General features: G+C 41.8%; 1 protein-coding gene across 1 annotated transcript in view; it reads right to left on the reverse strand.

Moving 5' to 3' along the window:
- LOC122248471 (Krueppel-like factor 6) overlaps nt 1-17,500 on the reverse strand; it is a 256,232-nt gene that overhangs the window by 219,033 nt on the left and 19,699 nt on the right. The window lies entirely within an intron of this gene.

Raw genomic sequence — 17,500 nt, forward strand, 5'->3', positions numbered from 1 at the left:
CGTCACTGTTCGGCCAATTCGTAGTTCTTGCAGTCGCTTTTCAAAACAGTTTTAACAACCATTGTCACACCATAGCTATCCTGAATTTGAACCTTTAAAATTACCCTCGACAATGTTCTACTTGTTAGAAAAAAAAACGTTTCTGTATTTCTACTTAAAACGCAAATGGGAGGCATTTAACTATTAAAGAAAAACACAACCTACATTCAAATTCCACTGATTCGTTCACTTAAATTTAAAAAAAACAAGCTATCTAAAAATAAATAAATCGATGAACAAAGAAATAGGTCGTGACGTAAATAAAGAAATACATATATGAACAAAAAAATAAATAAATATATAAATAATATCTAATAATAATAATAATAATATATAATAATAAATAATAATAATAAATAAATAAATAAATAATAATAATAATAATAATAATAAAAGAATAGCTACCAATGTCTCCCAGACCCTCAGTAAGACACACACGTAAAGCGCTCAGTGATCACGGGAACAAAATAGGTTTACCCCGACAGCTCGTGCATGCAGCAGACCCGAAGTTCGAACCCCACGCGTTGCAGACTGTTGCAGGGGACACCCTCTTTCAATGGACCCATTTGTGTGATAACGTCCTCGGAGTTAAGCCATATCAGGATTACAGGATATGTGTTTACGTGCAACGCCATGAGAAGAAGAAGAAGAAGAAGAAAAAAAAAGTAAGAATACCAAGGCTGATGAAGGATACCGGCAAAGATTCTGCAAAAGATGCAATGTTGTGACCTGCTTCGGGATGAGTCTGTTCCGCGTGGCTCGTTTATACATAAATGCATACAAATACTCATGCATATATGTATACGAACGTACTTGTATATAGACATACGGCTGGGTACACAAGATAGACTGCTACTGGATTTCATCAAAGATTTCCGACGGAAGGCATCCATCTAACTTAGCTGCAATCAACCCGCGTTCTTATCGGTCCCCGGAATTATATTACCGATTCGTAATTACGGGGGGAGCACCCAATCATTTGCTCGGCTTTGTTGCAAAACTTCAATGTTGATGCTGGCAGTGTGTTTGATAACAGGGCTGCCAACCTCGATTAAAAAAAAATAATAATAAAAAAAATTATATAAAAAAGAGACTTCAAAAGCAGAATCTCATTTCCTTTCGATCTTGTTTCTCTATGAATGGTTCTGGTCTGCCACTTGCCTGCCACTTTTTTTTTTTTAAGTGAATGACCGAGAGAGAGACCGTTAGAGCGATCTTAAGGGAAGTTGATGGAATCGAGGGCGCGTTGCAACTTATCTAGAATGAGCATGTTGCAAGAAAAAGAACAGGATGAAGGGTGCACTCCGTCAAGGATAGTCTAATGAAACTTGGATATAAATGATGAGTTCTCGTGAAATCATGATCATTGCAATCATAAACTCATCAATGATTAGTCAACGTCTCTACTAGGTTGCTGTTTGTTTAATCTTGATAACGTTCTCCCTTTTTTGCTAGTATGATTTGCAAGCTCAATAATCATTACTAAAACGTTAATAATGACAGCAAAATAGCAAGACGATCAGGCAAGTAGCAACATCAACAGGATTAGAATATTGATGAAGAATGATGAGTGGGATTTTCACTATAATAAAATGCTGGCAACAAAAACAACGACAATGGCAAGAAAACAAATAAAATGTGCAACTCGTCCTACAGGCACTTGCATACTAAATGATCATGATAATGTGCTTAAACATGATTAATAATACTCCCCCATCCCTTGCAACATAGGGAGTACCTGCATCCACAAGATCAACCCTTTAGTGGCTCTCCCATTCCCGAAGATTAAACACAAAACCGTAAAGCTGGGTTATGATAATTATGGCAAAATTAATAGCAACAGTTATCATCATTTTAATCATCATGGCAACAGCTGTAGTGCTTAAAAATATTTTCTAATAGATGCATTTGTAAAGCGCAGGGAATAAAAAATGTGCGGTACTTGGAAAGATAGACAGATAGACAGACAGACAGACTGATAGACCGCCACTAGATTGCATATGCATCGTCTTTATATAAACAACACACCTTTGTCATATTTCGAACACTCACTCGGCATTTTTTTTTTTTTCTAATTTTGAGAGAACTCTGACAACTATAAACGCTCTGATTTGGTTGAATGCTACAAACCAAGGCTTTCATTAATGTTTTGATATATTCTAATAGAGTTGAACTTACAGAATAAAGACCTGATTCAATCACTGCTCGGTCTTGCAAACGCTATTGGTGTTCTCGAACTGTTGCATAAGTTGCAGGGCTTTTAATTAATTGTCATTATTCCTACAGTAATCCAAATGTGTCTCTCTGCTACTGCATATGTATATACAGTGTTATGTATATGCATACATTTTTACATATCTCTGTGTGTGTGTGTGTGTGTGTGTGTGTGTGTGTGTGTGTGTGTGTGTGTGTGTGTGTGTGTGTGTGTGTGTGTGTGTGTGTGTATGTGTGTGTGTGCGTGTGCGTGCGTGCGTGCGTGCGTGCGTGCGTGTTTGTGTGTGTGTATATATATATATATATACATATGTATGTATGTACATTTATATATATGTATGTATATATATATATGACGCAACAGCACAAAGATCATCCACTGAATTATACTTATGCAATACAAAAGCCACCGTTGCTCCTTTATCCAAAGCATTTCCCGAATGCAAGAGGTTAGAGGTGGTCAGGTCAAGGTTGCAATTGAGTAAGACCCACTTAAGTCAGCACTAGGTAATCATCCTAATTACCCGTTGGGGAAAATAAATAATCGCAGAGAAAATATTTGAATTGGAAAAGTTTGCATAATGAAGAAAAAAAAAAAATGGCACCACATCGTGCAAGAAGTAAATATTGGCTTTTAATGTCGATACTCTCGATATAAAAATAATATAATAATAATAATAATAATAATAATAATAATAAATAAAGGGATATGACAACAAATAAAATAAAGAGATAAGACAATAAGGTAAATAAATAAAATAAAATAAAGGGATTAGACAATAAAGCAGTAATTATAAACAGATTACTCTAACGTGCTAGTTTATCAATATTGTTCCCGGCGAACAGTCTAATAATCCGTTACTAATTTCTAGTTTCTTTTAGCCAGCGTAGTTGTAAAAAGATCGAGTGTGTGTGCGTGCGTGCGTGCGTGTGCGTGTGTGTGCCCGTGCGTGTGTGTGCGTGCATGCGTGTGTGTGCGCGTGTGTGCGTGCGTGCGTGCGTGCGTGCGTGCGTGTGTGTGCGTGCGTATGTGTGCGCAACCATGATTGTGTGTTCCAACGTGTGCCGATGTTACTACTGTATATACTGCTAGTACTGTCGTTCATCCTCAGGAATCTGAACATTTAATTTGGTTCTCATTTCCACCATGAAGTAACATAAATCTGGCCGGCCTGTTAAAAGTACATTTCAGCCTCACATGGAAATCGCATTAGATAGCATATTAGCTCATTTCCCATGAAGAACTACAGACAGAAGTCGAGGGACATACCCTGAGGCGCATTTCACTGTAGGCCTATATGGTTCACGTGCTTCCTGGAATCCTAGTATGACACAGGACCTCCATTTCCATAGGATACTACATCTACTATCGTAAATGGAATACTATTTTTGGACTTTTCGGGAGACATGTGGCCAACACCGCACGAGACAGTGGTATCATAAAAGTAATGTTATAAACAATAAATAAATAAATATATACCTATATGTGTGTGTGTGTGTGTGTCTGTGTGCAAGCATGCGTGTGTGCGTCAGTGCGTGCATTCGAGCGTGCGTCAGTGCGTGCATTTGTGCGTGCGTCAGTGCGTGCGTGCGTGTGTGGGTGCGTGCGTGAAAGCTAATTTGAAAAAAAATCTTTAACTATTCAGTAGGCACAGTGCCGCTTTATAAGGATAATTACCCTTCAGTGTGCCGTCATTCCCCTAACATGTTAACGTGGAATAATCGGTTCCCTTCCTGGTGCCCGTCCCCCTCCCCTTCGAAAAAAAAAAAAAAAAAAAATTGCTAGCACAACCTCGCCGCGGCATCGTCTCGCTCACATCAAGAGGAATTCCCCACGCAAGTTCACTCTTGGGTGTGCACTTCAGCGTTAATTAGAAAATTCCCTACAGTTCATAAAACAGCGAGGCTACACGTGGCAGGCCGTAATTCCCTTCCGCGGGAACCATGTGGCTACGTGTGGTACCCCCCCTATCCCCTATCCCCTACCCCTTTCCCCTTTCCCCTCCCTCCCTCCCTCCCTCCCTCCCTCCCTCCCTCCCTCCCTCCCTCTTGTGTTTCCGAAACGTCAACTGCCACCGCCTGTCAACTGTCACTACGTGTCAACCGTCACCGCCTGTCAAGTGTCACTACTGTCAGGCTATCTTATGCATATGGGAAAAGGAAGTTTTTTTTCTCAGTCCGTCTAGAGAAATAAAGGATATATATGGAGAGAACGCATAGGGGGTGTGGCTAGTTGCTGTGACAGCCGGGTGAGATGGCTCTGTGTGATGTCTGTCAGCCCGTTTAATCATGATGTCACTGTCACTTTGCTCTGTCTGCCTCTATAAAAGATGTCATCTTATTCCATCTCATGTCACTGTGATAAGATCATTTTTTGTGTGTGTGTTGTAAGCATTTATTTATCCTTTTTGCATTTTTCTATCTGAACTCTTTGCGGCGAGCTGTAGCTAATTTATTGTTTGTCAGATATATATATATATATATATATATATATATATATATATATATATATATATATATATATATTATATATATATACATATATATATACACATACATATGTATATATATAATATATATATATATATATATATATATATATATATACAAATATATATGTGTATGTATATATGTAATATATATGTATGTATGTATATATATATATATATATATATATATATACATGTATGTATGTATGTATATATGTTTATATATATGTATTTATGTATGTGTACATATGTATATATATATATATATATATATATATATATATATATGTATATATGCCTATGTATATATATATCTATATATATGTGTGTGTGTGTGTGTGTGTGTGTGTGTGTGTGTGTGTGTGTGTGTGTGTGTGTGTGTATGCGTGTGTGTCTGTGTGTGTACGTGTGTGTGTGTATGTGTGCGTGCGTGTGTATGTGTGTGTGCGTGCGTGTGTGCGTGCGTGCGTGTGTGCGTGCGTCCGTGCACGTGTGTAGATATACAAATTCACATATACAGGTATACGTATATACAGGTATACATATATACGAGGATATATACACACATCAATCTACCAATCTATCATTCTCTCTATCTATCAACCTATCAATATGATAAACACATTTTAAAGAAAAAAAAACAAAAAAAACGCATCAACACCTCTCCAGATAATGCAGAGCCGGCGTTCCCTCGGCCACCCAAAAACAAAATCCGAGCGCGGCACAATGGCTTGATTGGCAGCCAAGGCCCTTCAATTTTCGCGGACTGTTTGCCTAGATCCCTCCTCTGTCAATGTTCGTCTCTCTCTGGACTCAACTACGGGGAAACCTCATACGGATTTCTCTCGTTCGGGTTCCTTTCGAGGGGAAACCGCGTGTGGGGAGGGGAGAGAAAGGGAGAAGGGAGAGGGAAAGAGAGGGGGGGAGAGAAGGAGATTGGGAGGGAGGGAGAATGGGAGGGTGGGAGAGAGGGATGGATATGGAAAGGAGGGAGAGAGAGGGAGGAGGAAGGGAGGGAGAGGGAGAGAGGTTAGGGAGGGAGGGAGGAAGATAAGAAGAGTGAGTGAGAGAGAGAGAGAGAGAGAGAGGGAGAGAGAGAGAGAGAGAGAGAGAGAGAGAGAGAGAGAGAGAGAGAGAGAGAGAGAGAGAGAGAGAGAGAGAGAGAGAGAGAGAGAGAGAGAGAGAGAGAGAGAGAGAGAGAGAGAGAGAGAGAGAGAGAGAGAGAGAGAGAGAGAGAGAGAGAAGCCACAGTGAATATCTACATGCTGATGCAACCCTTACCCCTACCAGCTGTAACTATAGATAATAGACACTATCCTTTCTACAATAAACTCGTGGACATTCGCACAACAAGAATAAGCTTGCGAGTGTGTATCTATACACGTATATATGAACGTATGTATCCGTAGACGTATACATACCGCAGCTGAAGAATACATTAGGAAGTGCGGATACATGTGGGCGTGACCATCAAGCATGAACGTGCATGCACACGCTCGACTAGAACACACTGCATAAACATGTGTGCTTGTGCGGTGTGTATGTTTGGCGTGCGGCTTTTATTCTTCCTGTTGTATCCCATCACAAATAACCCGAGATAACAATTCCTATCAAGAGAATTCCCCAGCAACATAATCCCCGTATGTAGATGATACTAACCGGATCTTCATAATCCCCATCAACGAGGAAGCAAAATTCACAGCATTTTCCCTATGGAGTTTGCCCGCAGCCTGGCCCACTCTGTATGCGGTGCGCGTTTCGGGTCCTGAACCAAGCAGTGGGGAAAGTCCGCAATTCTGCCGAAATGCGCACGGTTCGGAGGCGAGACGAGACCTCCCTGCTACAACATTCTCTCCCTCTCTTCTCCCTCGTGGTGGGGTTGGGGTTGGGGTTGGGGTTGGGGTTGGGGTTGGGGTTGGGGTTGGGGTGGGGGTGGGGGTTGGGGTGGGGGTGGGGGTGGGGGTTGGGGTTGGGGTTGGGGTTGGGGTTGGGGTGGGGGTGGGGGTGGGGGTGGGGGTTGGGGTTGGGGTTGGGGTTGGGGTTGGGGTTGGGGTTGGGGTTGGGGTTGGGGTTGGGGTGGGGGTGGGGTTGGGGTTGGGGTGGGGGTTGGGGTGGGGGTTGGGGTGGGGGTGGGGGTGGGGTGGGGGTTAGGATTGGGGTTGGAGTTGGGGTTGGGGTTAGGGTTGGGGGCGAGAGGGCACTTCGAAGACATTAGAGAGATCAAAGGAAGTAGATGTAAGACATGATAAAAAGGGGATATGAACTGAATATACTGAACAAGTAACAAGTAACCGAGACGAAGTAAAGACTCACCCAGGTTTAGTATTTTGTTTGGGAATATAGTTATATTACGAAAATACTTACACCAATTCAAAAGTGTAAAATGACTTAGAAATGACGTCAGTACAATATCTCCGCAAAATCCCTGTCTTCTAAAATATTGCAAGAACCAATAAGACGCCATATAAATTTCGACAGGGTCTAGACTGGTATGACATCTCGTACAATAGGATCGTATGCTATAACTATTCAAATATATCTAAACCCTAAGGATAATCAAATCAAATCCGACTAGATTGGATGGTAAGCTTTAAATAAAAGAATCATCTCGCCGGCGCCCCCCCCCCCCCCTGCAGCTTCTCTTAGGTTATGGAGGGTCCTGAGGTATGGCATATCCAAGGCTGGAGTTTGAACAGGTATCACGCATCTTGGCCAATTCCCTCCATCTCGATTTCGATCTCGATCTCCGCCAGTGGGAAGGAGGAAGAGAGGAAGGAAGGATGGAAGGAAAACAGGGAGGACGCGTAGCACACGTGTCGAGGAAGTACACGGAAAACGAAGGAGGTGAGAAGAGGGAAGAGGGAAGAGGGAAGAGGGAAGAGAGAGAGAGGAGAGAGGAGAGAGGAAGGCAAAGGGAGACGATGGGGGGAGGGAGGGGGAGGGAAAGGGCAGATGAGGAAGGAGGAAGCAAGAGAGGACCAAATAGAGAGGGATGGAAGGAAGGAAAGAAGAAGGAGAAGAGGGTGGGAGGGAAGGAGGCGAGGAAGGAATAGCAAACGAAAGGGAGAGAGAGGAAGGGAAGGAGGCGAGGAGGGAATAGCAGACGAAAAGGAGAGAGAGGGAGGGAGGGAGGGAGGGAGGGAGGGAGGGAAAGAGGGAGGGAGGGAAGGGCGGCGAGCGAGGGAGCGGTCGATAACGGGCCAGCGCCGGTGAACAGGCTCTCGTGTGACGCTCGTAGGGCGAACCGAAACGACTACCTTTAGGGATTCAGCTCGATAAGAGTGTAATTAGTGTAGTGGGTGTGCGGGTGTATGGCCACGGTTCACCCCTAATGGCATAATGAAATGTGGTTCTGTTCTCACGTGGAAGACCGTCTGCTCTCTGCCGGTCTCAGGTAGCATCGTCGGGCCGCTTCCGGTTGCATGCTTTATTGCACAGGATAATATTTCTATTTCTATTTTGGGGGAATTAAACACACACACTTAAACACACACACACACAAACACACACACAAACAGGTACAAACAAACACATACACAAACAAACACATACACACACAAACAGGCACAAACAAACACACACAAACAAACACATACACAAACACACACACAAATTGGCACAAACAAACACACAAACAAACACTTATACACACATACACAAACACAAACACACACACAAACACACACACAAACACAAACACACACACAAACACACACACGAACACAAACACACACACACACACAAACACAAACACACAAACACAAACAAACAAACACACACATACACACACACACTCATACACACACACCTCGACGAGACTCACAGACAACACAGACAAGGCTCCAAGGTCCTCACGGCCATGCTGACACCTGATACAGCTATGACAAAAAAAAAGAAAAAAAATACACAACATACACGCTGACTTTTTCATAACAATGCGACAACGTTTCGATATTAGCTGCCATGGCTACCCCTGGGATTTTTTTGTTTTGTTTTGTTTTCCTTTTTTTAAAGCCAAAACGAATGGGTTGGTGACAGATACGGACATAAAATGGCTTGATTAGATGAGTCACTGATGCTGATATCTCATTTGAAGGAAAAACATTCATATTCTCATTCTCACGCTCTAAGCTCTCCCTCTCTCTTACTCTCCCTCTCCCTCTAACCTCTATCTCTATCTCTCCCTCTCTCTCACTCGCTATCTCTATCTCTCCCTCTCTCTCACCCTCTATCTCTATCTCTATCTCTATCTCTCCCTCTCTCTCACTCGCTATCTCTATCTCTCCCTTTCTCTCACCCTCTATCTCTATCTCTCCCTCTTCCTTCCCCCTCCCCTTCCCCCTCCCCTTCCCACTCCCTCTCTCCCTCTCCCGCTCGAATATATATAACGTTGCTCTTAATTAATAGATTTTCCTGTTCGACTGAAGGCTTAGGGAAAAAAGAAAGAGTTTCATAGTCGTTCTAAGGTGTTTCATAAAACATGGGTGTGTTTGTGCTGTTTGATGGAGGTGTAAACATGTTAAAGGAGATTATGGTGGCGTGTTCCGGATGGTGCTTGCGTGAACGTTGGGGGGCTTGTGTGTGTGTGTGTGTGTGTGTGTGTGTGTGTGTGTGTGTGTGTGTGTGTGTGTGTGTGTGTGTGTGTGTGTGTGTGTGTGTGTGTGTGTGTGTGGATGTGGATGTGGATGTGGATGCGTATATGTAAATGTATATGTAAATCTATATGTATATGTATATATATCTATGTATATGTATATGTATATGTGTATATGTATGTGTATATATATATATATATACATATGTAGACACATATGTATATATATGTATATGTATGTGTATGTATGTATCTATGTGTAAGCCCAGCGAGGGTGCGCTGACATGCGGACAGGTAGGCAGAGGGCGGCGCGGTGGCGTGTCCAGGCTGAGGGAATATTACAGGTGCATGTTATCCCGGAAGCTCACAGCTATTACGTTAATGGAACATGAAAGTCATCAGTGATTTAGAGAGTGTATATCTACAATGCAAAAATGAATCTCCTTTCCTCTTTGCTCTTTTAAATGTTTTCATTAACGGAATTCGAGGTAATCATTGATCGGGAAGTCATCTAAAGGTGCGCCGCGGAATTACTGTTTTTGTAATCTGATTCTGATGTGACGTTGGTAAATGGGGATGTGGAATGACAGAGGGATATAAAAATGAGGTCTCATTTCATAATGGATTTCTTTGTTGCTGTTGTTGTTTCTTTGTCTTTTTTTTATTGGGATTTTGCTCTTTCTCTCTCATCTTTCTCTCTCTCTCTCTCTCTCTCTCTCTCTCTCCTCCCTCTCCCTCTCCCTCCCTCCCTCCCTCCCTCCCTCCCTCCCTCCTCCTCCCTCCCTCCCTCCCTCCCTCCTCCCCCTACTCCTCTCCTTCTTCCTCTCCCTTTCCCATTCTCCCTCTCTCCCTCTCCCTTACCCCTACCCCTTCTCCATCTCCATCTCCATCTCCATCTCCATCTCCATCTCCATCTCTATCTCCCTCTCCCTACCCCTTCTCCATCTCCATCTCCCTCTCCCTCTCTCTCCCCCTCCCTCCCCTCTCCCACACCCCTTCTCCCTCTCCCTCTCTCCCCCTCTGTATCTAGAATGAATGCGAGGAAGAAAAACACACCGTAACAGATAAACCTATATACATATATATTTACATATATATGTTTCATAAACAAGAAAAAATAAAAATAAAAATACAAAATAAATAAAAAAACAAAGGGAGAAAACCTACCCGAATGTTCAAGAATATTCTGCATAAGAGATGAACACGGGAGAACAGAGAACTTACGAACAAGAAGCATGGAAGGCAGAAAAAGTAATCCCATGGACCTCACAACCTCGTGTTTATCACCACCGTAAACACACGTGTAAACTGCGACATAAACATCCTGTAGACATTAAACCTGAATATGTGTTGAGGTATTCCCGTCCTAGCGTGATGCCCTTTTTTTATCCCTTTTCTCTGAGGGTGTCACTTGGTTCCTAGCCTAGCCTAGTCTAGCCTATCCTATCCAATCTTATCTATCCTATCTTAGCCTGGCCTAGCCTAATCTACCCAACCCCAATGCTATTCGAACCTAATCTAACCTATCAAATTAAATTTGTCATTAAGCTCAGCTAAGTTAAGCTAATCTAACATAAAAAAAATATCATAACCTATCCTAATCTAACCTGACCTAGCTTAGCAAAACCTAAAAAGAGAAGCCGATTGGTATTGTCAACGAAAAAGAAAAAGAAAAAAAACAAAAAAAACAATGGTCATCTAGTTGTTTAGCGGTTTAGTGGTCTTGTCTCATCACTCGTATATAACGATAATGATGAGGATGAGGATAATAATGATGATGATGAACAGGACGATAATGATGATGATATTAGTTGAAATAATCACAACAGTTACTGAACTAGTATCGTAAATATACAATAAGAAATTGTAGTATCCTATGCATATACATAGAAACGTGTGCATAACAATAAACATATGTTTACGGGTTTCTGTTCAAAGTTCAAGAACAAACACTGTAAAAAAAACAATCTTTGGATCTAAGTCATGTAGTTATTAACATATCATAGAACTCTCATTGCACTGAGTCACCGTAATGTTTGTTTGCGTGGCTTCAAAATATTATATAGCATAATACTACCTTAACTACCTTCAATAGGTTTCATCATGCAACCATTCTGATACTAATACAGTAAATGAATTCCGGTTACATGGATAATACCCAAATCACTAACAAAAATAAGTTTACCAAAGTCCCAAAGTCTGCCAGTGTTGACGATAAATATTTTTAGCATAACGGCTAAGCCAAGCTGTTGCGTTTTATTTGCTTCATGCTGCCATCGCATGACCTTGTTAACATGCACACACATGCCTAATGATGTTGCTTTCCACGCTGTTTCATTAGCCGTTAATGTGCTTGGCTGCTGTGCCTTTTGTGAAACTTTATTACAGGTAAGCTACAGTAATCGAGTGAATATTCCTGTTACAGTAACTCGACGTGTAGGTCTCATGATTGCATGACTCGTCATCATTTTCCTCTATTGACAACTTGGTACTGTATTATCCTATTTCGAGTGATCTTTACCTAAGCTGCCTATGCGGTCAATCATGCAATGTATTCCGTATTTTGCAATATACATTCAATTCCCAGCGAACTCTCCTGCAGTTTCTAAAAGACGTTTTTTTCTTTATTGTATTTCAAACTGTATCATCCATTTTAATGCTATTGGTTATATAAAATGTGATTTTTCCATATTGTAACATCTGCAATAATTATTCCACTTGATGTTCCTCGTTATATAAAACAATACACAAAATTCTATAAAAAATTTCTATAAATAAAAAAACATGCTCTGGTAACGTACATATTATGATTTTTTGTAAATGGCGAATGAAGAAATAATTTGCAATAATAGGAGTAAAGGTATTGAATGTATGTATGGTACAAGAGTATATAATTTAATAACCATTCAACTTTATGTGAAGCTACGGGAAAAAATATACATTCATCTGTACGATATAAATGTTACAGTATGAAATGATAATTTGAAAACAGCAATACACAGAAAAAAACACAGGTAGTTGACTGTAATATAGACATCGCAGGTAAGACTCACTAAACACAGGGGCAATTAAAACAACATGATAGAGCGAAGCAAATATTTACCGGCGACACATCTCTAGTGAATGGAATGGACAGACAGCCTTTCCAAAGAAGCGTTCACTCGAAATGGTTTTAAGTTACCGAGCTCATCCTACTGCCTTTTCATCTAGACGGAAACAAAATATCGAAGTGAATTTACTCGTTTGTTGCAGAGGAAGTATTTATAGGAAGGCTTTGTCTGACGAACATGATAAAGCTTTCGGGTTGATGAGTGTTCCGGCGGCCAGTAAAAATTCGACTGGGATCCCCCTTGCGTGCGCACGTGGAGGATCCTTCAGCAAAAGGGAGATTGTGGTTTAGTTCCGTTCAATTCCGTTCACAGTTTACTTAGGCTCCGATAAAAAAAAAAAAAAAAAACGTTTCTGTTCAGGTCGTTTCTGTGCGACCAGCCCTTTCCTTCGTATGCCTTCGAATAAACGGCAAACAGATTGTTTACGACAGCTGATATGAATATGGAAACCTTTACAACAAAACAGACACCTTAACTTGCATACATAACACAGAAAAAAGGAAAACGCCGTGCAAAACACTCGACCGAACCAGCGCTCGCCATATGTGCAATCCTTTTCAACATTTGATCCCCCATGAATTTCTACAGAACCTGAAGACGATGCTTTGACATGGTACGAAGTATAAGCAATATCAAAGCACGGATCAGCACTACGAGACCGCCAGTTGAAATGAGAATCAGTTCTAGCCAGATTGGAATAAACAAAATCGCATCAGTGTGATGGCAAGATGAGACAACCAAGCCCACGGCTATTGTAAGGCTACTTTTATGCTACGTTCTAATTACGCGAGCAAGGTTTTGCAGTGCATCAACCATCGTGTAATTGGTGTCCGCTTTTTCCGCTTTCCAAACGTCTACTTGCGCAAAGTTCTCGACTTCTTGTGACAATTTGAAATGCAAGAGTAAGCAAGAACTTATCAATTTTAAAGCCGTAGGGTTGTATGGGTGTGTGTCTATATGGTCAGCAACATTTATGCATAAACGAATTAATAACATGAATGCTCCGCCATTAGTAACCGACCTGATGATGCGCTGTGGTTCCTGACATGGTTAAAAAAAAAATGGCACGATCACATCATTCTGTTCAGTATGGAGGAGTGCGACAGTTGTGTGTGTGTGCGTGTGTGTGTGTGTGAGTCTGCGTGTGTGTGTATGTGAGTGTGAGTGTGAGTATGTGTTTGTTTGTGTGTGTGTGTGTGAGTGTGAGTGTGAGTGTGAGTATGTGTTTGTTTGTGTGTGTGAGTGTGAGTGTGAGTATGTGTTTGTTTGTGTGTGTGTGTGTGAGTGTGAGTATGATTATGTGTTTGTTTGTGTGTGAGTGTGAGTGTGAGTATGAGTATTTGTTTGTTAGTGTGTGTGTGCGTGTTTGTGAGTGTGCGTGTGAGTCTGCGTGTGTGTGTGTGAGTGTGTGTGTGTGTTTGTGTGAGTGTGTGTGTGTTTGTGTGAGTGTGTGAGTGAGTGTGTGTGTGAGAGAGAGAGAGAAAGAGACAGAGAGCGAAGGGGGATGGGGAAGAGGAGAGCAGAGAAAAGAAGAGAGAATGACAGTGATAGTGAACGTGAGAGTGAGCGTGAGTGAGAGTGTGTGCTTAATATGTGCCTCGGTACAGGTACCGAGATGTACCAAATGGAATTTTACAATCCATAAATATTTACTTTCTAATCTTGAGTAATATAGACAACAACTGAATGTAAATGATTATGCAAATTACGTGTTTGGCCTACAGCATAAATGCATCTGTTTCTCGAGGCATCCCACTAGCCTACACAGTTTCACAGGCGAAGTAATAATTTTCCTGCTACGAGTAGCGCACTGAGGTTATTCATGGTGAATTTATCACTAAGATCATTAATGTTTTGAATATATATATATATATATATATATATATATATATATATATATATATATATATTCATTTGGTGTGATCCCGCTAGAGGTCACCACCGTGGTTCTTACGTCTCGATCTCACCCTGTCTTCTCTATCTTCTGTTCTCCCTTTCTCTATCCATAAACTTCCTCTTTGGCCGTTCTCTTCTCTCCCTTCTTCATCCACAGCATCCCTCTCCCAATATGCTTATACATCACTCCTCTGCCCATCACCCAAATCCTTCTAAAACCACCTTAAAATCGCATCTCCTACTTCGCTTTCAAACCTTCCCTATCTGCGACGTCCCCCTAATATAGGCCTACCCTACGTTCCGATAACGCTAGAAGGAAATACATTCACGTCTGCAATGCATCAACACGGCATTTGATCCAGCGAGTCCTCGTCCGTAATGCATCAAAACGTTACTCGATCTACCGAGTCCTTTGAGTTCGAAAAGGGGGGTCGACCTCGCAGCAAGCTGGAGACACACAGGGTGCTCGGCTCGCTAATTAACCATATTAGGCGACATCGTTATTTTCGCGAGCCTCAGTTGTTGCATATTCCCGGGGAAATTGAGGCCAGGGGAAGGATGATGCTACAGGCGGAGAGACCGACGAAGCGAAACTCCATTCAGGGTCGCAGAATGGAGTGAGGTTAGTTGCAGCGAATAATGGCTGTTTTTTTGAGCTGGGGTCTGTGCTGTACTGCTTCGCTCGTTTCTCGTAATGATTTCGCGAGAGGAGCCTTTCAATTATGGGAGTAATTTGATCGTACGTGTGTCATTGGTAGTCGTAGCAGTATCATCAGTAACACACTGAATGCGTACTTGAGCTGAAATTCCCCGTTGAACAACAAAATGGCAATCAGTAAGGAATTAACGATATGTTTTTCAGTTACAGAAATGACTATGAACAGCTTAAGCTTAAATAGCCTTGTAGACAACCATATAATTGGGGCTTATCTTATGAATGCAATAGCATCAAAGATTACTGGAAAAACTCAAAATACATTGATTTAGTTAGAGTGATCCAGCTGTCAAGTGTCCATCCCGCATAGTAACCTATTCATTCATTCCCTCCTTCCTTCCCTCCCTCCTTCCCTCCCTCCCACCAAAAACCTGATGGTTTTAAAATTTGATATCTACACCCTATCATTCCAAAGAAAAGCTATTTTTCCGGCCTTTCGAATTTGCATAAGCTTCCAGTTATCTCTATTAACAATCCAACGAACAAGAGCTGGACGTGTTCGATATCACGTTCGGTTTGAGAGTGAGAAAAGGGTGGGGGTGAAATTACCTTCGAGTGTGAAGCCACTGTGCAATACACAACTGCACAGGCAATATGATGTAAATCCTCCATAAGGCACGGGAGGGCTCCAATTCCATCCTAACAAGAGGGTATGATGTCGCTGAACACCTGTCCACTTCTTACTGAATAGCATCCGTTAGATATCCCCTCCCACCCCCTTGTTCTATCGTCCCCTAAAGGCGAGTCGACTATCGAGCCTGACCTACACAAAGTAAATCACTCGTTTACCTTCCCTTAATTATTCAACAAAGAAGAATTTCTAAAAAAATAAAAAAATAAAAAAATAAAAAAATAATAATAATAATAATAATAATCAGCTGTTCTCAGCCAATCCTTTCTCCCCTACACGAAGTTCCCTCCAGCTGTTACTTATTTCCCGAGGTTATACATGAAGGATGGGGGATCTAGGGATGTCCGTGGGAGTGTGGGCGTGTGTATGGAAGAACAAAAGGGGTACTGTGCGATTGCGTGAGAGAAAATACCACCAAGAATCCTGAGCCAGCCAAGTGCACGGGCGGGAGTAGTGATGGTGCAATATAGCGCGATGGAAGAGGCAGGACCGTGGCGCTTGTATGATGCAGGGCTATGAAGGGTGGGTGGAGGAAGACGTGGTAGAGAAATGAGCCGCACGCACGTGCACACATACATGTGTGTGTGTGAGAGAGAGAGAGAGAGAGAGAGAGAGAGAGAGAGAGAGAGAGAGAGAGAGAGAGAGAGAGAGAGAGAGAGAGAGAGAGTGAGAGAGTGAGAGAGTGTGAGTGTGAGTATGTGTGTGCGTGTGCGTGTGCGTGTGCGTGTACGTGTGCGTGTGCGTGTGCGTGTGTCTAAAATCGATTACCTTAAAATGACTTCACATAACGCTGCTTTCCCCATACCTGCAAAATGAAAAGAAGTTGTCTGTTAGTGATGTTTACCTTCTTAAATAAACATAGTAAATACATAATGAATACATCGTAGATAACGAATATTTACACATGCATATGCATAATCCTGTAGAAAATCCATATATCCAGAATTCAACCCCTAGTTTGCTAATATTTGACATAGAAAAAAAAAAAAAAAACATATCTCAACAAACAGACATTTTTGTTGAGATGTGCATGTTTGTATAAATAGATTTGTCTCTTGGAGAAAAAGCTTTTCATCAAGCAAATAACCCGGTGAGAACTACCTGAAGAATCATAAATTTGGACTAAAGACAAAAATGAAACAATGTGAAGAGCCTAATACCAATAACAAAATGCTTGTGTTTCATGAACAACGTAACGTATTTATAGCGCTAGTTTAAATAAAATAAAAAAAACAGGGAATTCAATATACATAAATAGTCACCGCGGGTTATTTACCACAAGTGTGCTACAATGCACACCTGTGTTTGTAGCGTTGGCCCTAGATCACATCCAGATATAAACATAGTACGTAACATACACGTGTTAACCATCACCAGCAACATAGATAATTTCACACACACACACACACACACACACACACACACACACACACACACACACACACACACACACACACACACACACACACACACACACACACACACACACACACACTGCTAACCTCATAAATAAATACGACTCGTTATACCCCTCTCACACTGCCTCATCTCCGCGCCGAATTAGTGTGAAAAAAAAAAACTAAATCCTAAATCAGATAAAGACGCTCGCATTACATCACACTTTACTACGAAGACGGTGTACAAGCAGCGTCGTCTGTGAACGTGACACAGGATCCGAGTCAAACAACGAATAAAGCTGGTCCCTGAGACAGTCCCGTCCCTCAGGTGGAAATATGGACACCTGATATGGGACTGAAATTGTAGCCGGCGCGAACTGTCACCGGCAGAGGTTGCACGGGTAATCAGGCACCT

This window comes from Penaeus japonicus, unplaced genomic scaffold, assembly GCF_977035675.1.
Source record: "Penaeus japonicus unplaced genomic scaffold, GWHDUDI00000001_assembly GWHDUDI00000016, whole genome shotgun sequence".
NCBI lineage: Eukaryota > Metazoa > Arthropoda > Malacostraca > Decapoda > Penaeidae > Penaeus > Penaeus japonicus.